This window comes from Amia ocellicauda, chromosome 8, assembly GCF_036373705.1.
Source record: "Amia ocellicauda isolate fAmiCal2 chromosome 8, fAmiCal2.hap1, whole genome shotgun sequence".
NCBI lineage: Eukaryota > Metazoa > Chordata > Actinopteri > Amiiformes > Amiidae > Amia > Amia ocellicauda.
In genome coordinates, this window is record NC_089857.1 from 13,602,333 (window position 1) to 13,626,660 (window position 24,328).

The following is a 24,328-nucleotide window of genomic DNA, read 5'->3' on the forward strand; positions in this document are numbered from 1 at the left end:
AATCTGTTTTAGTTGTGCTAAAATATATGCTCTAGTCACCGCCACGTCTAGCAACATTCAATTGTTAAAGTTATCATTCACCAAAAAAGTAATCTTTCCCCCCCAGCAGAGCCCCCCATAGTGAATAAGGGTCGCAGTCTCACTGGGGGGAACCATACAAAAGGTTCAATGAATATGCATTTCTGCTCAATGCGATCAGAGACCTCTGAATACACAGACACTGCTGGACAACGTTACTCTAATCATACGTCTCTCATTTGGTGCTATAATAATACTTATATTCATAATAATTGATATTATTATTATTATTATTATTGATAATAATATTATTATTCATCATCATCATGTTAAATAAGAGAGAATTGGAGACCTTGCTGTTAAAGTCGCCCTGTTAAGGATGCTCTATAGCCCACAGACAGTCCCGTCTCCTTTCTCATGCATTGCCTATGCAGTTTTGTATTGCTGTGCACTTTTTATCGCCTCTTTTCAATGCAATATTTTTAAAAACGTACTTACCGTGCTGTTAGGAATAATATAATCCACAACGGTCAACGGATGTTGGATGCAATGTGGCCGCAAAAAAAAAAACCCACACACTTTGTCGCCTTCACTTTGTCCGTGCAGTCAGTGCATGTCCCTGCCAGTGGACAGTGCCAGTGTGTTGTGTGTGCGGAGAGAGTTGTGCAGATGGACCCGATGCAATGACTGACTGGCACTCAGACACACACTTTTTGTTTGCTGCACATAATCTGCCCAGTGAGGCGTGTTACTCTGCGTCCCCTCCCTTTAACTCTTCAGTAGCCAAGTTGCAACTGATGAGATGTACCTCTACCTTAAAGAAGCCCTTTTTATCAATGTTAATGTGTTGTTTGTGTGCGGCTGTATCAACATTTGACTTTTGTGTGTGTGTGTGTGTGTGTGTGTGTGTGTGTGTGTGCATGATTTACATTTAAAAAAAATTGCCAATTGTTTGCGCTGCACCGAGACTGTGGGCTGTAGCGCTGCCAACCTGCAGACAGAAACCAGGTTTGTTCAATATTTTAATAATGCATTGCAGTTAAATTATAGTTTGAAAGTTATTTAAAGTATGCCCATAATTAGGGTATATTCTAAAGATTGAATTTCATAGATTAATAACATACCTTAGTATATTGTGTGTGTGTGTGTGTATATATATATATATATATATCACGTTTTTCATAAAGATAACAGAAGGGGTATGCTTCGCAAACTAGGACTTACTCATAAAAATCATTACGATTATTATTATTATTATTATTATTATTTGTTGTTTAATTATTGTTCTGCTGCACTTCTGATAAAAAATAGAAATAAACTAGCAAAATGCTTTTCATAGACATTGTTTGGACAAGAACTGTAGGCTATACAGTAAAGCATCGCGTGTAATTTTATCAAAATGCTGTGACATATCAGCCTAATTCTCCCTCATTCAGCTGCTCAGCTGTATATGCAATGTATAATAAATATTGAATGTGTGTGTATATATATATATATATATATATATATATATATATATATATATATACACACACATATGTTACACAGAGAAAATAACACTTCTATAAGGTACACCTGTATTGTTTTGAGGTGAACATTTGACCGGAGTTTAACAAAAAAACAGAGGCTTATAATAATAATAATAATAATAATAATAATAATAATAATAATAATAATTTAAAGTTAAATACTAAATATATTAATATACATTTTCAGACAAGTGACACGTCTCAGAGAGCATGTCAATTTCGTTTTTTTATACTTTTAACTTTGAGTTTCTGTTTTTACTTATCAGCGTTAAACTGCCTTGTAAAGTAACTTGTCTCATTTAATCAGCTTGTTGTTTTAACCGTTATACAGAAAGGCCAAAGCAGCAGCAAGGATTTGTTGGGCAGGAACTGCTAGGTAACTATTTCAATAACAATTGGAGGGTAATTTGATTTGTATATGAATGCACTTAATTTACCTCTAAGTTGTATATAAAAATAGAAAGTCTCATTTTTAAATAAGTATAAAAAATACCTTCCATATTTACAGACAATAAACCTTGCTCTTGTTTTTCTGCTCACAAGCAGTCAAAAATAAATAAAACAACAATCAATAATGGTATACTATCCTGATATTCTAATATGTAACTGACATCATGGATGGCAGACTCAGACCATAAAAACAAGCTGGTGTAAATAAATAAAATGTATTCTTAACTTAAAACATGTAGTGTGTATAACAATGTTTTAAGTCCAGCATACAACATAGCTGACATAGCGCTCTTTACTATTTATGCAGAATAATCTTCGCAAAGTGAGAAGTTTCCATCTACACAGAAAAAAATATTTCTCATTTAATTCTAATTTCTCTTGCTAATGGTATTGCATTCGATTGTATAGTTCTGTAGATTAAAGGCTCTTCTAACATGAGGGTCTGAACGCAACAGGTGTACTCAAAAGTATTTTTGGACACAGGTGCATGACAGGTAAACCTTTTCCTCTGGAGGAGTCTTTTGGTTTTGATTCTGAATTGAATTTGACTCAGAAATAGCATTAGTCAGTTTGCAATAAGTATCCCTAGATCTCAGTAATTAAAAAGATGGTATACAATCCTATCGCACAAGATCAGCATGTGTAATCTTTTATACAGATTGGTTACCCATTTGTTGAAAGGTATTTCTCTGTTCTAATACACAGACAGGGTACAGCTTTGAACCCTTTAGGGAATCAGAAACTCCACAATTGAGCTAGCAAACAACAACAAGAACAACAACCACGACAAAGTAAATCAACAAATAATGAATGTGGATCTTAATCAATGTGTGTCCGCAGCCTTTTCAGGATGAATGTGGATGAACTAGTCTATCGATCTTCATGAGAACTGTGTTTTTTCTCGATGAAAGACATAAAACACCCAAAAAGGACATGTATAATTTAGACAAGGTCCACTCTCTAATAGTAACGGATGGCTATGGTTGAGTAGAAATGGTGTGGATGTCTGAGAATATATATATAAAAAAGAAAAGAAAAACAATTAATGAGATAAGGGGATGTATAATCATGGCACAGAAGCAATATTATTTTATACTATTGTAATACTTTTTTCTATTTATGTTACATTATGATCTTTCATGTTCTGCAAGTATGAAATAAAGTAATGTAGCCTATATAATAAAGTAGATTCAGTTGTTTTGTTATTCTTGCATCACTCAGATTTTAAAATCTCTGTATACAGCATGTGCATGTGTGTGGGCATTTCACTGAAGGGGACGATTTTCCTTTTAAATAACTGTATGCTGTGCAAACTGTCACTGGGGTTCTTAATGTGAAACTTAGACATAGATTGTGTCCTTTTGTTAGCCAAACAATTTGCAGCATAGATCTTGACATTCAGGGGTCACACAATATACTGGCAACTTTATTATATTGTGTCTGTATCTGTGTGTAGCAGGCTTTCAAGTTATTCCAATATATCCCAAGTGTATATATGTTAAAGTGAAATTACATATAATGTTTCTTAATGCATCTTAAGGCAGGAGCCCACAGAATGAAGTGTATGTCATCGCAGAGTTTGTGCTGTGTACCTTGTTTGCAGAGAGATATAAGAAGAGTGGGTTTCTTTGTGAATTCCATACAGTGGAATTAGAAATACATGTTATACATGTGCAAAGACGCCCATAACAGAATGAGACTCACAGACCGGGGAAATACAGCTAATCTACAGTATTGAATCTACAGTCTTATTGGAAAGATGTTCTTCGCTGACGAAAGTGAATTAGGGGTGGGACCTTATTAGCACATAAAAAGATCATAACAAATATCTATAGAAAGATCAGAAAGGTAATTACTTCAGTGTAACTTCAAAGTTTCTTTTCTTGAAGGACATTCAACAGATTTTGTGTCCCTCTCAATTTAGCATGCTCAGTGAGACATGATATCTGCCAAATGTATTTTGTATTGTTTTTAAAATAAAATGCCCTACGACACATAGTTATTTAATTATTTATAAAATGTATGTTGCATGTAAACACAATTGCTTTCATCTAGTTTACTGCTGACTCCCCCTCCAAATTTGCTTCGTATTGAGTTGTTAATCACAGCTTGAAAATACAGTTTCAAAGTTAGACGCTGCACTTTGTCAAATGCAACAAATCGAAGATTACAAAAAGGCACTCATTTTATTTGTCAAGCTGCTGATTTGTCCATAGGAATTGCTTGTCTGTTTAAGAGACAAATGATTGCAACGGGGCAGGCAGGAGCAAGATTCTATGTCGGAGTTAAGTCTTACCTCTCTTTTATTGTTATTTGTGACAGACCACACTAACTGTCAATTTGACCATTCGCTCTACTTAGAAAAACATTTAATGAATTCAGTGATTTCCTTCTGTGTGTTTCAGGGTTGGAAAAACAATAGAAGAAAACTAACAAAAATCACCAATAATTATTGCTAATGTCTTACTGATTACATAGATTGTCAGCATTTTTTGTTCTGTAGTACTGATAATAATCTGAATACTAAAGTAATTACAGTACATGACATAAAGTCTGCAATCATTAACTGTACTGTTTCAGGAATGCACAGTTATAGGCAATTTCCATACACATAAAATTGTGGCATTTAATAACAACTGGGGTTTAGCTTTATATATGTGAATGTGGAATACAATCATATGCAAAAAATGTACAATCTTGCTAATGAATAATTATATGTGGAATCTCTAAATTTAACCAACTTTCCAAAATCTTAGTTTTTATATGCTTCTCTTGCTTTCTTCCCTTTTTAAGGCAGCTGACAACAGACAACTAAAATAATACAAACATTGTAAACCAACCTTGATACATATTTTCGCTTTGTAATTATTTGTTCCTTGAACCAGAAAACCTGACAGATTCTGTATTGGGGTAGAAAAAATATTCTGGTTTCCTTGTTTTTCATTAAACCCTTACCAGAAGACTGTAATGCAGGCCTTAAATCAACAAAATCACCAGAGTGACAGGCACTGATTCTAATTGTTTGAATTGTACTACACCAAAGTCTCTTTTGTATTCACTGTAACATACTGCATCAGTTCTTAAAATTCAGAGAATTACTTAATTTTATGTCCTTTCTTTATTTCTTGTTATTTTATTTCTGCCGTACTATAGACACACTCTGCATCTTCTGAATTGAATATTGTGAATTTGGTGGAATTCAAAACAGTTTGTTGACAGAAATGTGCTCAGAATATTTATGAATTCCAAACAAACAGCTTAATTTAAATATTCCTGAAGACTTTATCAGACTTTCTTCTTCAGTGTCAAAGCTGAAAAGAAGAGATTTTAACTTTACTGTAACAGTAAAATATAGATTCTAGAATTAAAACAATGATCTTATTTAAAAGACACAGAGACTCATACGAGATAAACCCCACTCACACATGTAACTTGTTTTTAACATGAATTTCTTAAAAAAGAAAAATCCATCTTGGTGTATGAAAGATTATATAGCACTGGTGGTGACAGCTTTAGCTATTGTATAACGCTGAAATTTCTCATTCGGTGATAAAGCTTTCATTAAGGATTCAAATGCTACACAGAAAATACATTTACTCTTCTCCTTGCAGTAATTTCTTTGTCTCAATTGGTTATTAGTGAAATAATTGACTATGATATAATTTTGTAAGTTTTTATTGTTTTTTTTTTAATTATTATTATTGGCTGCCCTTGTGTGGGCAAGTCAGGGCTTCAGCTATTATTATTCAACATATTAATATTTTTTATATTTTCTAATTTATGTGAACTCTACGGTGAATTATAGCATAATGAGTTCAAGCGTCACCTGAGCATTAAACTGGAACTAAATAGGACTGATATTCTAAATCATATAGCTGGAAGCAAAATAGCAGCAATATAGCTCTCAGTTCTGTTTGCTTGATATGGACTGATTTCTCTGTTTTTAAGAAAAAGTGTTCATGCCCTTCTGTGCAATGTGTTTGTATTAATCATCTGTATAAAATAAATTGTAAATGAGCTGGAGACAATGAGCAAAAAAGTAGCTTGCTCCTTTTATTTTACAATCAAATCAAATGTCAAATGTTGTAATGTAATAAAATAAAATAAAATACAAAAACTGGAACTACTTTTTCAACTATTATGTATTTATTTATATATTCTTATCAAGTTCATTTTCTCTATACTGGAGCTGAAACATAAAAAGATTTATGTCCTCTTAGCCATAAATCTCATCCCCTTCCACTGTTGCTCATCCAAGCATGATAAGGGCCTTTTCCATACAGTATTCAGCATTAAAACCACAAAGCTCACCCAATCAGTAGCCATCTGCTTCTACCATAACTACAGCCCTTAGTAACAAGGAAAGGCAGACAGGACAGAATGGGGAGCCCTCTCATTGTTTTACAACAAATGCCAATGTTAATACCAGTGTTTTAAAGTGTTTGCTGGTTTCCTCTATCTTTAATTGTGAAATCAAAGCAGCCAGAATGGGAAGGCAAGGAATGCTTCTAAAAAGACACAATAGGATAAACAGATTTTAAAAAAGACATATACGTTAAGGTTTGTCAAAACATTTAAAAATACAAAAAAGAAAAAAAGACGAATAGCTATACTCATACAGTAAGACTGAATATGTACTAGTCACACACATTTTGTGTTGAATGTAGACAGACAAATCTGTGCTCAAAACAATTATTTGTTAACATACAGTCAGAAAAAAGGAGCTGTAAAAATCGAACAGGTTGAATCTTCATCAACAACAGTGTCATTAAATATCAATTGGATTTGAATTACAATTATAGTGGAAGTTAAGGTTATAAGAACATTTCCACAGATACAGCAGAAATTGCTTTATTATTATTAATCATAATAATAATATTTCAGAAATACTGGATTCCCATCATAAAATCCTTACAATAACAATGCACTGTATATACTGTCTTTGGGTTTGGGTGTGTTTTATTTTATTAGTTTGTTCCAAGGCATTGAAAGCTTCAGAATCGTCTTTCTTTTTGGTACATTACATGAGTTTAGGAGAAGTGTATGTTAATTCACTTCATTTTTTGGTTTATTTTATTCTTTACGTAGAGCAGAAGGAACAATGGTCATCATTTCCGAAAAGAAAAACCAGCGTCTTTGCATATTCCCTTTAAACTGTGTTTTGCATTGCACCAATCAGAGGTTGTTAAAGCCAACTGGGGCAACTACAGTGAGATGTAGCTGCACTGGAATTACATTCATTTCATCTTAGAGATTAAGGAGGACATAATATAATACTGCGTTTCATAATTACAATAGAGATTAAGATGAGGATAAGGCAAACATGGCATATTTTAAATCTATAACCATTTTTGATTAATGTTTACAGGGAACATGGCATGCTACATATTGACTGGACATACATGTGGGTGTTGTTTAAATGTACATGATATATTAAATGTTACTGTAGGAGCAAATAATTGAATTGTGAGTAAATCTCTACTTCACATTATTTCCTCTCAAAGCACCAGGGATCAAAACATAGATTGAGATCTACTTAACAACACCAACTACCAATCCGTTTAATTGAAGCAGGATACATTTGAAGTTACTGTACATGGTTACAGTCTAATTGAACATGAAAATATCAAACAAAGGACTGTAGCGAAATTAAAGACGATGATGTTGTTGTTTTTCTTCTGCTGTTGTTTTTGGTTTATTGTGATTAAATGGAATAGTTATGTTGTGGTTTAAAGGTGCCGTTTTTCCTTCTAAACCTCTTTGTATTTACATATAGGGTGAGACATGCATACAAAAACATGTGGGATTCACTGAAGGAAGAAATAATGTTATTTTTATTGCAAAAAGCACAAAGCTAAATGTTTATTATTATTATTATTATTATTATTATTATTATTATTATTATTAGTAGTAGTAGTAGTAGTAGTAGTAGTAGTTGTATTAACTGAATAATTAGACAGGGTAAATATGTAGGCTACTTTTATTAAGTACTAGCTATACATACATCTTTTAAATTATTATGAACAGGTAGGTTACAGGTAGTACATCACCAGTTGAGAATGAATCAAAGACAAAACAATGAACAATGTCCAGTACAGGAAGCTCTTCACAAGGTTTTTGTATTCACAGTAGTTTGTGTAAGTCTAACAGGGGTTCAGTAGCGATATTATATAATTTAAATATATGTAAAAAAAATAAAATATTTTCCATCTTTCGTTTGTTTTTCTATTTCAAATGAGTTTTTACTTAAATTAATTCCTTACCACGTGATTGTGTGTTTATTTGTGCTAACACAAGCAGGAATGAGCATCACTGTCTAACGGTATGAAAAGAGCATTACAGGCTCCTGTTGAGAGTGGAAGAAAGTTTCTGTAATGAAACAGGTCTCGAGGCAAGACCCTTTTGACTGAGAGAGATGGGGGGAACAGCTCGAATGAAAAAGAAAGTCTGTAAATCAGCCATGGCAGAAGCAGGCTTCATTGTGGATAGCTAAAGCTTTTCAGAATTGATGACTTTCCTTGTTATTTCCAATGGAGGGCAGAAGAGGAAAGAAATAAGGAAGCAATGCACAGCACCAACAAGGACAATGTGAGTGTGCCGGGCAAGCACACAGACGCAGCCTTCTTCCTGTCTCAGGCTTTCTTTTGAAGGCAGTCGGGCTACCTGTACCCCTGACCCCATTTACATAACTTCACTGTTTTGACAGAGTAAGCCGTCCCCTCATGGCTCTCCGCTAATTTACACTGCACCTTAAATTAACTTACAGCGTCACATTTACATGAAATGCTTCTTATGAAAAGGGAAGGAATAAATTAATAATGAAGCACTTTTATATGGGATCCAGTGATTATACAAATGGAAGCAACAGCCAAAAAAATTCTGTATGGCATATGGCACTTCAGCTGCCATATGTGCCAGTTTTCACAAAAATTGGCAACAAGGCATATGATGGTCAGTTGTAACTGCCAAAAACATAGCGAGGGCTGTGCAAAAACGCTTCAGTGCTTTTGACGACTACCCTGATGTCCCATCGTACTGCAGTTGCCTGTGTACAATCAAGGAAAAGCACATAATCCAAAACTAAGATTCTGCGAGATAAAACAGACTCTGCCATTGCTTTTGCATGCAGATTACATTCTCTGTAACTCAATTCTTTTTCTCCTTCTGGGCCAACAGCAGCATTTGCTTTCATTTTCAACACAAAACAAAAGTTGATGCAAACTCAAAGAAGTAAAATTACTTTGGCTACCAAGCATCAGCATCATCATTTTAATCAAAAAGCCCATCAGTCTTTATGAAATACTTTTCTTGTGTTAAAAAGATGCTGTGTACACAAAAACAAAGCTTTGACCTTGCTTTTTCCGACTTTTGCACTTTTATGCAAATGCAACTTTTTGCTAATTTTCTTTTTCTAGAGAAAACATCAAAACACAATACAAAGATCCCATAAAGTGTTGATGTGTAGCTTTAAGCTATGTGGTTTGGGGAGTGCTGGCATAGGCCTTAAATGCTGTGAAGGCAATATCTCCAATTAGTCTCTGAAACACTTTGTCTAATATAGTGACAGTGAAATATATTTGGTTCCCCATGATACTGGGGCAAGGTACATTTTGGAGGACATAAATAAAAAGGCCTGTGTTTTTGTCACCATTTCCAGTCCTGATCTGGAGGCAGTGCTGCCTGAGTCCCATTCCTATAGACTATACAAACTTGCCTCAGGGACACAATTGTTTAATAGAGAAGGCTACATAATACCCAAGGTTTTTCTTTGGTTTCCATTCTGTGGTAAAGGCTCCAAAGTGAAGCAGCCTGGCCTAGCCAAAGCCAACAGCCTACAGCCAACCTGCCAGACTAGCTCAGGGTCCACCGCTGAGCTGAGCAACTATGGCAAGACTTAATGTTCCAGGTCTTTCTCCCCTTAGGGCATCTGCTCACTTCATCACTTAGGAAGAAGACCCTCGTCTGGCAAGACTGAAACCTAGCAACCCAGCGCATCCCCTTTCGGACTCCGTTGTTCTCAAGTTGACAGGAGGAGCGGAAATCTCAAGTCGGTGTTGGATATAAAGGATCAGTGGGCAAGCACATTTTACACACTTAGCTACCCCGAGAGTTTCTGTTTGACCTTTCTGTCCTCTCTGCGACAATACTGTTAGTGATCGATGTAATCACTCCTACTAGATCGCTGGCAAAACATGGAAGGGGATGTTGATCTCCGATGATACTCACTGCCTGAGGACTTTAACCCTTCAGTGTGGATCATTATTAGTACAATATATATATATATATATATATATATATATATATATATATATATATATATCACTTTCAGTGCTGTTTACTGTAAATGTGTGTATTTCATTCTACAGACATTGAAACAATTATTGTTGTCCAGTCCTATGGAGCAAATCGTAATATATGACGTGATAAATGTTATTAATTGTGCCATGAAACTGTTATTGGTTACCATTGAAGGAAAAGAGAAATAAAGTATGATCTGTTTTAGTATGATGGTTCAGCCTGAAATAAGCCCATCTTTTGGAAGTGCTGCACAAAACTGGCATCAGGTATATAGATGTGGTGTGGTATACCATGCAAAAAACATAGTATGGTGTGTGGTATAGCACAGTGAAATGGCAGAATGGTACTGTGGTATGCAACGGCACAACATAATGCATGGTATGAACACATTAAAACTATCGGACATTTGGGAATATTGAACACATTTCTAGTAATAAATTTAATTAGAGTAGATAGCGTAAAATTAGTGTTTGATCTGGCTTGATTGGGTCCCACCAGTTAAATGCAAAGGAATTATGTACATATGTTAATCTCTCACTGCACAAAAACTTTAATCTGCAGTAGGCTTCTATTGAAAAAACAACACAATTTTTTACAAAATACTGAATTTATTCCCCAGAATATACACTCACCTAAAGGATTATTAGGAACACCTGTTCAATTTCTCATTAATGCAATTATCCAATCAACCAATCACATGGCAGTTGCTTCAATGCATTTAGGGGTGTGGTCCTGGTCAAGACAATCTCCTGAACTCCAAACTGAATGTCTGAATGGGAAAGAAAGGTGATTTAAGCAATTTTGAGCGTGGCATGGTTGTTGGTGCCAGACGGGCCGGTCTGAGTATTTCACAATCTGCTCAGTTACTGGGATTTTCACGCACAACCATTTCTAGGGTTTACAAAGAATGGTGTGAAAAGGGAAAAACATCCAGTATGCGGCAGTCCTGTGGGCGAAAATGCCTTGTTGATGCTAGAGGTCAGAGGAGAATGGGCCGACTGATTCAAGCTGATAGAAGAGCAACTTTGACTGAAATAACCACTCGTTACAACCGAGGTATGCAGCAAAGCATTTGTGAAGCCACAACACGTACAACCTTGAGGCGGATGGGCTACAACAGCAGAAGACCCCACCGGGTACCACTCATCTCCACTACAAATAGGAAAAAGAGGCTACAATTTGCACAAGCTCACCAAAATTGGACAGTTGAAGACTGGAAAAATGTTGCCTGGTCTGATGAGTCTCGATTTCTGTTGAGACATTCAGATGGTAGAGTCAGAATTTGGCGTAAACAGAATGAGAACATGGATCCATCATGCCTTGTTACCACTGTGCAGGCTGCTGGTGGTGGTGTAATGGTGTGGGGGTAATGGTAATGTTTTCTTGGAACACTTTAGGCCCCTTAGTGCCAATTGGGCATTGTTTAAATGCCACGGCCTACCTGAGCATTGTTTCTGACCATGTCCATCCCTTTATGACCACCATGTACCCATCCTCTGATGGCTACTTCCAGCAGGATAATGCACCATGTCACAAAGGTGGAATCATTTCAAATTGTTTTCTTGAACATGACAATGAGTTCACTGTACTAAACTGGCCCCCACACTCACCAGATCTCAACCCAATAGAGCATCTTTGGGATGTGGTGGAACGGGAGCTTCGTGCCCTGGATGTGCATCCCACAAATCTCCATCAACTGCAAGATGCTATCCTATCAATATGGGCCAACATTTCTAAAGAATGCTTTCAGCACCTTGTTGAATCAATGCCACGTAGAATTAAGGCAGTTCTGAAGGCGAAAGGGGGTCAAACACAGTATTAGTATGGTGTTCCTAATAATCCTTTAGGTGAGTGTATATTTGGTGCAGAAATTAAATGAAAATATTTATGTTGATGAGCTCAACATGTCCATGATCAATAACAAAGACAAAAACAACATAGCTTTGTTTTAAATTCAAAGATAGACCTAATTTCCCTTTGTAAAAAAGTTCTATACTCAGTCGGCAGAGGGTGCATTACTGTTACACAAATGTGTCTTTTATAACAGGTTAATTGCATTTCTTTGCAGAATTTGCATCTGGCACCAAAGTGGATTGCAATCCTCCCGATATGTATAAATATTTAAGTTTTGTTTTCTTCTTGGGGGGTAACTGAGGGAAGGATGACAGCTGATGGGAAAAGCCTTAAGGAATGCTATCAGTGCTGTCTTTTACTCCTGACAACTCCTTGTCCCAAGAAGAGCACAGCCCTGCAAATCGAAGTAGTCACACACACAACTGTTCAGACTCCAGAGAAAAGCCGCAAACAGGATTTTTTTGGGAACTTCCTAAAACAGCTGCAGTCTTTCACTAGTGGTCCCTGTTAAGGGACTCATCACACTCAGAAACACAATCACTAGTTCATGCAATTTTAATACAAAAAACTAAAAGGTCACACACGACAAGCAATACGAGAACATACAAAGTAATTATTGTAATTTGTAAAAAAACAAACCCAAAGTGAACTAATTGAATGCAAAATGGACTAAATAAATATGTTGTTTTTGCATAGCTTTATAGATTTATTTAAATTTCAGCTATTGTATAAACAGTTCTTTGCTTGGATTCTTTCTTTAACCAAACAAGCATATACTGGTTTGCAACATATATTTAAATGCATTTCAAATACTTTATATTATGTCAGTTATGTCACAGATCCATACAATGCACGTCACGATCACTGGTTAGGCTGGAGTTTCACATAGTGATCGTCTATAAACGGCTGAAATAGATTGTGAGTGGAACCTTGAAACATCAGATGATTTCCAGAAAGCACTTTGATGTTCTATAGTTGCATGTATTGCAAACATACTCTAGCCTCATAAACACACGTGATGGAACACATACACAATTTGATGACCTCTGTGAAATGTTTTCACAAACAAAGTGTCAGTGAGCAAAGCCTGTCTGTCACCCTGTCCACTAAACTAAAGATGTGAAACGGTTGCTGACGATGGTAGGATAAACACTCCACACTGTCAGCCTCTCACTGTCTCCCACTTTCAAGAGTGTACCTATAGGGTAACCCGAGGGGCGACAGCTTGTTGAGGCCCCTCTGTGTTTCTTGAGCTTGTGGAGTTGTGTGGTTTTTCTTCTCTATCCCAGTTATCCAGCTCTAAGCTTTTCCGTGTCCTATTCTGGTGTGTTTGGTATTACCTGGTGTCCTGTGACAACCTCCCAAAGCAACAAAACCAAACTATAAGTGCACTCACATACAGTATACAGTAAGGAATGCATTTAATTTACCACAGCACTAGGGTTAAAAGACAAGACCTCAGCTTAAATGTCATATTTGTTTGATGGCAGGTCCTCGGGCACACTGACCTCTGCATTAAAACAAGCTGAGCTGTTTTTGTTGAGTTTTCCAGGGGGAACATGACCTCTACCAAACCACTGCCGTCATTTTCAGGAAAACATACTCTGGAATCATCAGATGCTTTCCAGGTAAACGTAAGTCAAAATTACGTCATGGTAAGAAATTAATTGCAATACGATTAAGAAACACTGGTACTTTCAAATTAGGGTAAAGTATAAATGACTCATTTAAAAAAGTATTTAAAAAGTTACTTTATTGTTTTACTTGTGAGGGTTTCCAAATGCTTTTTCTGATACACCCGTCATATGTTTAAGCTTGTTTGAATGTGCTCTAAACAATGCTTTAATAGATGCTTTTAGGATAAAGAATTTGAAACACGTTACCAGAAACGCCTGCCAAAAGCAAATGCTGTTCCCAAGTTCTTCTTTAATTGATACCATACACTTGGCCTCGAGGAACGTTTCATTCTGTGCAATACAAAAGGTTGGGGAAAATGCATGAACATTGCCACAAAGAGCGAGTTCTCTGTTGCCAACTCAAGTATGTAACCTATTTGAGGGGTTGGTAGTGGTGTGGCTTCAGTAGTATCAAACATGCAATTGAGTGGTTTTATCAGATCTAAATGAATAGCAGTTTGCATTAGTTTAATACGGAGTGAAGTTCAAGCTCTACAGCTCAATGTCCAGTAAAATATTGCAAAGATTGGCCAGAGTTTACTGGTATCATAAATGTGCCCATTTAATTCGGAAACACTCATACACACATCCGCATTGTTCATTACTGTCAAATTCATTTTGTATTAAATTAGTGACCCTTAGAAATTAGGAGATTACTCCATGGGGCAAGGTAATTGCTCTGAGCGATGCACTAGGACAGTGGCTATCATCTATCCGAACATCTTATGGTGGCTTTTGAAAATATGAAGCCAGAGCAGGAGTCATCTCAACGCACGCAGAATGGATGTTGTGAGTGAGAAATTAACATGCTCGCTATACAAGGTCAGCTATGGCTATGCAACTTGGGGAAGCAGGTCCAAGATGCAAACTCAAGAGGGTAAGTATCTGTTAACTATAGAGTAGTAGACGTTGTTTCTGGTTGGAGATGTTGTTTCAAACCAGTGATCAGTTATCAGTGATAACCACATAGCCAGTTGCTCAATGGGATCTCTATGGTTTATATCATCAGCTGCTGTGGTCGACATTTTGCCATTATCTGATGTGTCGATATTAAGCAGCTTCTAGTGCTGCTGGTTTCTTTTCTAACTGTCTTTATTTCCAGTGTTTAGCACACTTTGGTCAATTTTCAATCACTACTTGACAGATCACCTCTCCCCTATATGTAAATGTGTATATGATTGTACTGTTATTGCTCATTGTTATTTCATATATAAAACATATTATAAACAAAGCTGTCCCTGAGAATGTTAACCTTGCATATCTAGGCTCGGAGAGAGCTTGGTCAATATTTGTTAATTGGGTGTAGGAAAATCATTGGACACTCCCGATTTAGAGTTGCAGCACATATGATTAAATCTGTACTTATCAAGGCTAAAGTAAGCATTTGCACACACATTTCTAAGTAATAGCTGTTAATGAGCTGCCGTGTCACTAGATTTGTTTGAATATAGGAATTTGCATTTGAAAATGCCCCTAAATATCCAAATATGGTAACTGAATCTAGGTAACTGTATTAGTAGCTTGAAGATGGATTGCTCAAATTCAAGCTCAAATCCAATGCAGACAGTGGGAATGTGTCAGTTTTTTACTTGATTTTTATGTGATTTCCTTTATCAAATAAATATATAATAAAATAAAGAGAAGAAGTGCAACAGCAGCAGCAATGACAAGAAATAAAATTAAAGTCAACAGTAGAATAAAACACAGTGTCATTGCATTTTCCCCAGCGCTTGGGGACTGGCACAGGTCAGTATCTTGCCTCCAGGTTAGACACCAGTTCTCCTCCATGCCACTCACTAAGTAAAAACTGAATCTGGTCTGGGTCTACATGATTATGAAAGAAAGGAACACAGATATTGTCAAATTGAAAACGACTTGTGTGTCAAACCCGGAAGTTCATGTTTTCGTTGGACTGTGATCCATAATATTTTTCACCCACTAGAGAATATTAGGGGAGGTTTCAGAAATCTAACTGCAAAATAATGCCTTCTCCAGAGCAGAAGCCAAAAGAGGGAGACCTCTTTTTACTGACCTCTTTTTACTCAAGTTACTGACTGATTTAATATCCTGTATCGCACAGAAATAGTTTATTTGCGCTCCGAGCTCTGTATGACTGAAACAGTGCAGATATGGCTGCCTCTCTCTCCCTAGAGACATAGGGAATTCACTTGGATCCTTTATTAATCTGCAAAAGTGTGAGAGAGAAACCAGGAGTAACAAAGGCAACATCTCCTCGCGATTCATGGGCACGGGCCCCCGTAGTGAAAATGGCAGCTGTCAAGTGAGCTGATGTTGAAATAACCACAGCACTTTTTATTCTGAAGAGTTTGTCACATACTGTATATATTTCAGGACTTCAGTGTAAATGCAGGGAGGCAAGCATGTCAAGCTGAGCACAGAGGTATTGCGTATATGAAGCCGTGTATGACTACTTAGGTAAAAGCTATTAAGGCAAATCTCTTCATTGACACAGAAAGTATTCAACTTTAGATGCCCCAGCCCATACAGCACTAGCTGATATCTCGAAATGAAAGAAACAGGGAAGAAATTGAAGTGCTCGTTCTACTTTATTTAGGTAAATCCTGGAGGTGTATATTGCAATACAATATATTAGTATTACAAGTATTAAATAGATGTTGCCTTTTCTAATACTATTTTTTCTCTGTTTTTAATCAATAAAATACATTGATTATTTTTCCGTAGCTCATCTCTGTCCTGGTTCTAAGCATTTGTTTCATTTACAGTATACACATTCACTTATTTATATTTTTGTATTATACATATTGATTGTTGCATAAATATAGACTGAAAATGTTATTAAATGGTTTGGTAAACAACTCAAAAACTTACCAGTAAATAGTTTATAGCTGTTCTCATAAAAAAAGAGATAAACAATCTAATATTATACTAGTACAGAAGAAACATCACCGTACTCCTTAAAGAGTTAACCTTGACCTTGACTGCCTGGTGTGGCTATCAGATTAATAAGGTCCTACTAAGATTTTAATATTCCTAATGCCCCCTTTTTGTGTAGAAGTCCCTGTGTTCCTATGTCCTACGCACCTTGAAGACGTATTTCAATCAGTATTACATTTTTTTGGAACTGGAGACCACAAGCTTGATTCTTCCTTCTCGTGACGGGTTTTTAAAAGTGTCTCGCAGATTAATGCATTCTAGGGATCGTTCCCATCTCGTGTCATGCGCCTCAGGCACCTTAAATGAAGGAGGGAGACCCAGTCACAGGGGGTAAAAAGATTATTTGTTGGGCATTAAGTAATAGTATGTCTAATAGACTTCTTTATTTGAAAGTATGTTTTCCCTCAGGGGATGTGCTGTACATAGCAATCACTGCGCTGTAAAATAATGTTTCCACCCAATCATCCAGTGTCAACATTTCATATTCAGAAGTTCGAAATCCAAAGCAGCAGCGAGTTTGAACCGCTTACAGCTTGATTTAACTTTGGTTGGCTCTTAATGATCACAGGAGTCTTTGACTGTATCTGTGTGTGCTTCTGTGTTGGAATGAGTCGGAGTTGCATGCAGGCTGACTAACTTATCAGGCTTCAAAGACCTTTAGACAGTCAGAAAAACAGAGCCGGTGAAAGCGGAATAGTGACAGTTATCTCTACAGCTCTGGACAGCATGTTGCTCAAACAAATGAAGAGAGCAGGTGCCCTTTGATGGAAGGGGCTGCCAGATTGAGACGTATTGTCAAGCAAGTACACAGACAGGAAAACAAGAGTGGGAGAAAAAGCCCAAATGCAGAAGCACGCACGCTTTTAGTAAAGCACATCTTTAAATAATAACTGACATATGTTTGGATAGAAAGTCCAAACAAAAAGTGAAATGTATCCCCGAGGAGTTAAATTCATTATTTAACAAATTTCCCCTTACAGTATATTCTATGACGACACCACCACTTCTGCGTGCAGGAATAAAAGCTATATCTTGCACTTTTAAAACTGTCTCCTACACACAGTAAACATGTTTGTCTTGTGCTGCAAATTATTAAAAAAAAAATCACAATATTCCTGTAATCCCCAATGCAGTATTAAACAGCAAGGCTTTTTTTCAATATGCTTAAGAGGTTTAGAGTGTCTACAAACAAATCTTCTTTGGGATATATCTATTTGTGTTTATCACACATCCACAGTACCATAGAATCTTAAATTTGTTACAGTCAATAAGAGGTAATTTGTGCTCTGACAGTTTTTTACTAGAAACATGACAAAATCTAATATAAAAAAAATCCCCTCAATGCAAAATAATCTTTGGTGTCTGCCAGGCTTAGTAATATTTTAACCATATTGAGGATACATCAAACTGTATTTATTCACATTTAATCTTCAGCAATACAGGCAGGTGTATTAATACTACTTTTATCACCTCAGCTGGAAGTATTAAAAAAACAGGGTAAAAAGGATTATCTTTATCTTAAAGGAATTGGGCTACAAACAGTACACACAATTTTGCAAAACACCACAGCATAATTAACACAACACAATCAGATACTGAAAGAACCCTGAATTACACTATGGATATCAAATACTGAACACATTTTGATACATAATTACAGGTATCTGGAACCGCGACTGTGATTTTAGAGGTAATATTATGTGTAAACACCATATGATTAGGGCAACCATATGAATGGGTGTTCCTACTGTGATAAAGATATCCAAATGATCTTCTTGTCTTAATTGTGGGCAGCTTAACAAATCCTATTTCCAAGCACTTAAGCCATGAACGTATACGTTTCAAATATTATACAGAAGTCCTCCTACTTCTGTCAAAGTTCAGGGGGGGAAAAAGCACATTGTTGCTAAACTAGTGTGAACATCAAAAACATCTAAAATGCTGAGATTGTGCTTGAAGTTTAAATGGTATTTGTTTTTTATCAGTATTAAAAGCTTTTCCTTATAGATATTCTCCTGATCGTAGAAAAGCAGAACATGAATTGTGTTGTCTTCGCTACTCGGGAAAGTGAACTGCATGTGCTGCCACAAACCAATCAAAGGGAAGCTCCCTTAACTGCTCTGATTGAATCTTCTTTACAGGTCAATCTTCAGAAATATAGCCCTGTCCACTTAGATTTCAACTAGGACTGCTTAAACACATTTACTGGAGCTTGTTTATGGTGGAGAAAAGGAACTGCTTGGTGGACTATTCTCATTAAGTTGACAGGCTGGGAAACAGCAACAATTAACTCTGTTCAGCCTAGATTATTCCTGCTAGTAATGCACAAAGAGAAACAAATGCGAGGTGACATGGATTTTTGACTTAAACGAGTTAAGTTAAAGAGGTGCCCATTCAGGAAGGGTTGATATCCTCACTCACATTCATTGATGGAGCTCCACATGGCAACACGCTTGGGGTATGGTTGGCTTTATTTATTTTAAATAAAGCTTTATCTTTGAAAAACATGATGCTCAAAGATTGATTTGTGTTGTTAAGACTCTTAATTGTAGTTAAGCAGTAAAGAGGGGGCAGTGTTATTCTTTGGTTTTTGCTCATAAGATGGAAAATAAATAATACAAAGAAGTTTGTATCTAGTGTAAGTTTTATTTTATAATTTGTTTTTTCAAACTGTATTCTCCCACTTGGAAGTGGTTAATGAAACTCACGTTGCTGTACTTCATGCCGTCATCTTAACTCCAGTCTATGTAAGCTCACTTGAGTTTTGGACAAGGCAGTGGGATCGTTGACAGTAATCAGTTTTGCTATTTAAGCATTTCCTCACATGAAGATGTGCCCAATATAGATCAGCTTTCTTTCCCATTGATGCATTTTGCCACTGAAATCCTTGATAATTCAACAGTTTCACTTTATAATAACTGAAATAGGTACTGCAAAGTGACTTCATCACCTGTTTGGGGCCTTCATTTGAAAATCTATTTGTACCGACTTATTTTTAATTCAATTAAACATTACAGTTTAAGTCCTGTCAGTGTGAAACATGTTTCTGCAGAAGAACTGAAAAAAACACTCAAGAAGCATAAATCGGATCATCTTTAATGTCTGTATCATGTAGTAATTTTGTCACAGATGAAATGTATGCTTAGTTTTATAACAACACAGTGATTTTTACAAGGACTTGTCTCAAGGCTGTAATTTCTAATTTATAAAAAGGGGTCTTTGTCCTGAACCAAAATGCGCAGATAGGAAAAGTTAAATTAATGGATTGAATTAGTACCAGTTAATATATATATATATATATATATACACACACACACACACATTATATTATCCAGACCTATTTCCAATTGTAAAAACTGCTATACTGCTATAAAATATTGCCTTTTTTGTTGATTACCTTGGAATTAACAACTATTTAAATTAAATATTCTGATAATTCTCACAAATATTCTTTATACAGCACAAATCATGGTTTAACTATAAAGTAAAAATGTGGTAAATTTGATGTTTATAATAATAATAATAATAATAATAATAATAATACACTCTACAACCAATATAGTCAAAATGTAAATATGTCTCTTCTATTATGTTCTGTGGCACAGTCAATTGTGGGGAAAATAACTACTGATGTTTTTATAAGAACCTCTCAGACAGCTATTCCAACACACAGATTATTTCATTGAAAACTACAATATTATACGTTTGACTTCTCCTGCTATTGTACTAACTATAAACTGCAACATTCATTTTTTGGCAGCGTACCTGTTTTACAATGTAGCTGGCGAGGAGCCTGACTACATGTCCTAGTGGTAGAAGTATTTTTTTCCCCAGAAAAGACATTTCAAAACCAAGAAATTTGCAATCTGAACACTGCTGTCAGAACTGGCACTAGATAGAGGATAATGTTTATTTGGGTGGAATAACTTCATAAATAATTCCCTTCTCCAAATTTCCATAGTTTAATGTAACATTTATTTATTTATCTATTTTCAAATGCAATGTTATTGTTTTTGGAAATACATACATGTTATTTAGATATATGTTTGTTTTTCACAATAATAAACACAATAAATAACAAAAATATTAAAATCCATTATGTATGTTAACTATATCTGACAAATAATGAGTGTGCAAACAAGACAATATCTAGAGGAATATTTCTTGTTCAGAAACATATTAAATCATTCTGTTATTCTTGACTGGAGTCATGATAAATGCATGCGCTATAGTTTATTTTATTTATATTAACAAGCCTCCATCTGTTGGTAATAGATTGTTCCAGAGGTCATATAATGTGCAGGGACTGGGGCACTATGATTGCTACTACATACTGTAACTTTAGAGATAACAGTGTATATGACTGTTATTGAGGGAAGTTTAGGCCTTTACATCTTTGGACAGAATAATGCCATGTTATAAAAGTGAGACGTGTAACATAGTGGCTCCAGGAGACTGACATTAAAAACATGTCTTGGCCTGCTTAGAGCTCTGACCCCAGTCCTATTGAACACCTCTCTGAAGAATTAACAAAGACAAGAGGGACCAACCTCTCTCACTGCAGTGGAAACAATGCTTCAGGAAGAATACCTCTGCATTCCTGTGTCCTTCGATGAAATGGACTATAGCCATCATTTAGTCATCAAGGCCAGTGGTGGCTTACACCCTGCAGTCAGTAAACTGAAAAGAGCATTTCCTTCTGTGTTCAAAATGAATGTGGGTGGGCTATTTATTGATGTAGAAGCCTGTCTTCCATATGTTAGTATGCACAGAATGTCAGTGTGATTGAATCTAGCTGGTTTTGATCACGTTTAACATTCATAATATGTGTTTTTAAAGATTCATGTAAAAATATGGTGCTTTAAAGTATGCACGCTGTATGATCTGGATGAAGATGCGTGGAAGTGTGTTCCAGTTCTGCCGGGACCCCTTTCAAACAAGGGATTTCATCTCATAGAGCTCTTTTTATTTTTTACATACGAAAACATACATGCACTGTCCTGTCATTTTTGCAGGGCCAGGCCTGAATGAGAAGACAGGCTTTTGCTCTCCTGCCATGAATGCATCTGTACGAGGCGAGTCTGTGTCATGTTGTGTGCATGCAGAGCTTTTTCGGAACGATCTCTAAACTTGGACACAAACTGCATGAATTTCACACAGAGTGAGAGGATAAGTTAGTTGCTAATTGATATTGTACTTTACCAGTCTGCAAATAAATACATTTTTTTTCTGTATGTACAACTGTGAGGGTGACTGAAATGACATCAGGATAGAATGGAGCAGTAATAATCCAGGGACACGTTCCTAAACATTTATGTGTCAAAAGATACGCAATACTTGATGATGAGGAGTATAAACAAATACATGCCACTTTCCAAAGTGTGATTTCTCATTTCTGTGTTTTTCATTGAAAGATTCTATTTCTTTCTCTTCAAAAGTCCTTCTTTTTATTTAAACCAGCATATTTGAAGATGAATATACAGTGAGGGAAAAAAGTATTTGATCCTCTGCTGATTTTGTACGTTTGCCCACTGACAAATAAATGATCGGTCTATAATTTTAGTGGTAGGTGTATTTTAACAGTGAGAGACAAAATAACAGCAAAACAATCCAGAAAAACGCATTTCAAAAAAGTTATAAATTGATTTGCATGTTAATGAGGGAAATAAGTATTTGATCCCCTATCAATCAGCAAGATTTCTGGCTCCCAGGTGTCTTTTACACAGGTAACGAGCTGAGATTAGGAGCACTCTCTTAAAGGGACTCTCCTAATCTCAGCTTGTTACCTGTATAAAAGACACCTGTCCACAGAAGCAATCAATCAATCAGATTCCAAACTCTCCACCATGGCCAAGACCAAAGAGCTGTCCAAGGATGTCAGGGACAAGATTGTAGACCTACACAAGGCTGGAATGGGCTACAAGACCATCGCCAAGCAGCTTGGTGAGAAGGTGACAACAGTTGGTGCGATTATTCGCAAATGGAAGAAACACAAAATAACTGTCAGTCTCCCTCGGTCTGGGGCTCCATGCAAGATCTCACCTCGTGGAGTTTCAATGATCATGAGAACGGTGAGGAATCAGCCCAGAACTACACGGGAGGATCTTGTTAATGATCCCAAGGCAGCTAGGACCATAGTCACCAAGAAAACAATTGGTAACACACTACGCCGTGAAGGACTGAAATCCTGCAGCGCCAGCAAGGTCCCCCTGCTCAAGAAAGCACATGTACAGGCCCGTCTGAAGTTTGCCAATGAACATCTGAATGATTCAGAGGAGAACTGGGTGAAAGTGTTGTGGTCAGATGAGACCAAAATCGAGCTCTTTGGCATCAACTCAACTCGCCGTGTTTGGAGGAGGAGGAATGACCCCAAGAACACCATCCCCACCGTCAAACATGGAGGTGGAAACATTATGCTTTGGGGGTGTTTTTCTGCTAAGGGGACAGGACAACTGCACCGCATCAAAGGGACGATGGACGAGGCCATGTACCGTCAAATCTTGGGAGAGAACCGCCTTCCCTCAGCCAGGGCATTGAAAATGGGTCGTGGATGGGTATTCCAGCATGACAATGACCCAAAACACACAGCCAAGGCAACAAAGGAGTGGCTCAAGAAGAAGCACATTAAGGTCCTGGAGTGGCCTAGCCAGTCTCCAGACCATAATCCCATAGAAAATCTGTGGAGGGAGCTGAAGGTTCAGCCTCCCAACCTTAATGACTTGGAGAGGATCTGCAAAGAGGAGTGGGACAAAATCCCTCCTAATACTTATTTCCCTCATTAACATGCAAATCAATGTATAACTTTTTTGAAATGCGTTTTTCTGGATTTTTTTTTGTTATTCTGTCTCTCACTGTTAAAATACACCTACCATTAAAATTATAGACTGATAATTTCTTTGTCAGTGGGCAAACGTACAAAATCAGCAGGGGATCAGATACTTTTTTCCCTCACTGTAGATAATATATGACAGATTAACTTGGCATGTTGATAAATGTCTCTTCATACTTTACAATAAACAATAAACAATTACAATTACAACAAACTTCATATAGAAAGAAGTTAATGTGGAGCCTACATTTTATATGTCTTAATATATTAGTAATGTATTGTCTTAAAGGCCTGTCCTTTTGACAGATCTCTTTACAATTTAATGAAGGCACAACAATGCACCGATGCTATTGACAGTGATCCAATACTAAGATTTCTGAGAATGGCAACAGCAACTTAAGAAGTAAATAATAAAGTCCATCTCTTTCCTCCAGTGCTGTTTTCAGGTCATGTCAGACTTCTATACTCTGAGGCCTCAGTTTGATTCAGGTGGGTTACATCTTTTTTCTGTGACAAAGTCTCTGTTTATTTATTAGTGTTGCGCCTGTTAGTAGTAATTAAACCCCTTAATTTTGTCATGGTTATATTTCTAAACGATTTTTACCACCTCAGCGCCTTTGCCAATTAGCTCTGTTGTTTTAACTGTCACTTTTAATTATAATTATTACTTAACAGGGCTTGACAAATTGGCAAAATGAAACTTATTCCCAATCCACTGGTTTCCCAAATCTATCATTACAATCAGATGATCAGATGAA

At 36.4% G+C, this 24,328-nt stretch overlaps 1 protein-coding gene across 3 annotated transcripts in view; it reads right to left on the bottom strand.

The window, feature by feature from the left end:
- Positions 1–24,328, bottom strand: part of prdm8b (PR domain containing 8b) — a 34,683-nt gene that overhangs the window by 5,139 nt on the left and 5,216 nt on the right. Inside the window, exon 1 of one of the 3 annotated variants that reach the window (XM_066712096.1) lies at positions 517–792. The exons of the other annotated variants lie outside the window; for them this stretch is intronic. The gene's annotated coding sequence lies outside the window, so the exon portion shown is untranslated. Of the gene's footprint in view, positions 1–516; positions 793–24,328 lie in introns of those variants that run through there. 3 annotated transcript variants of the gene reach the window in all.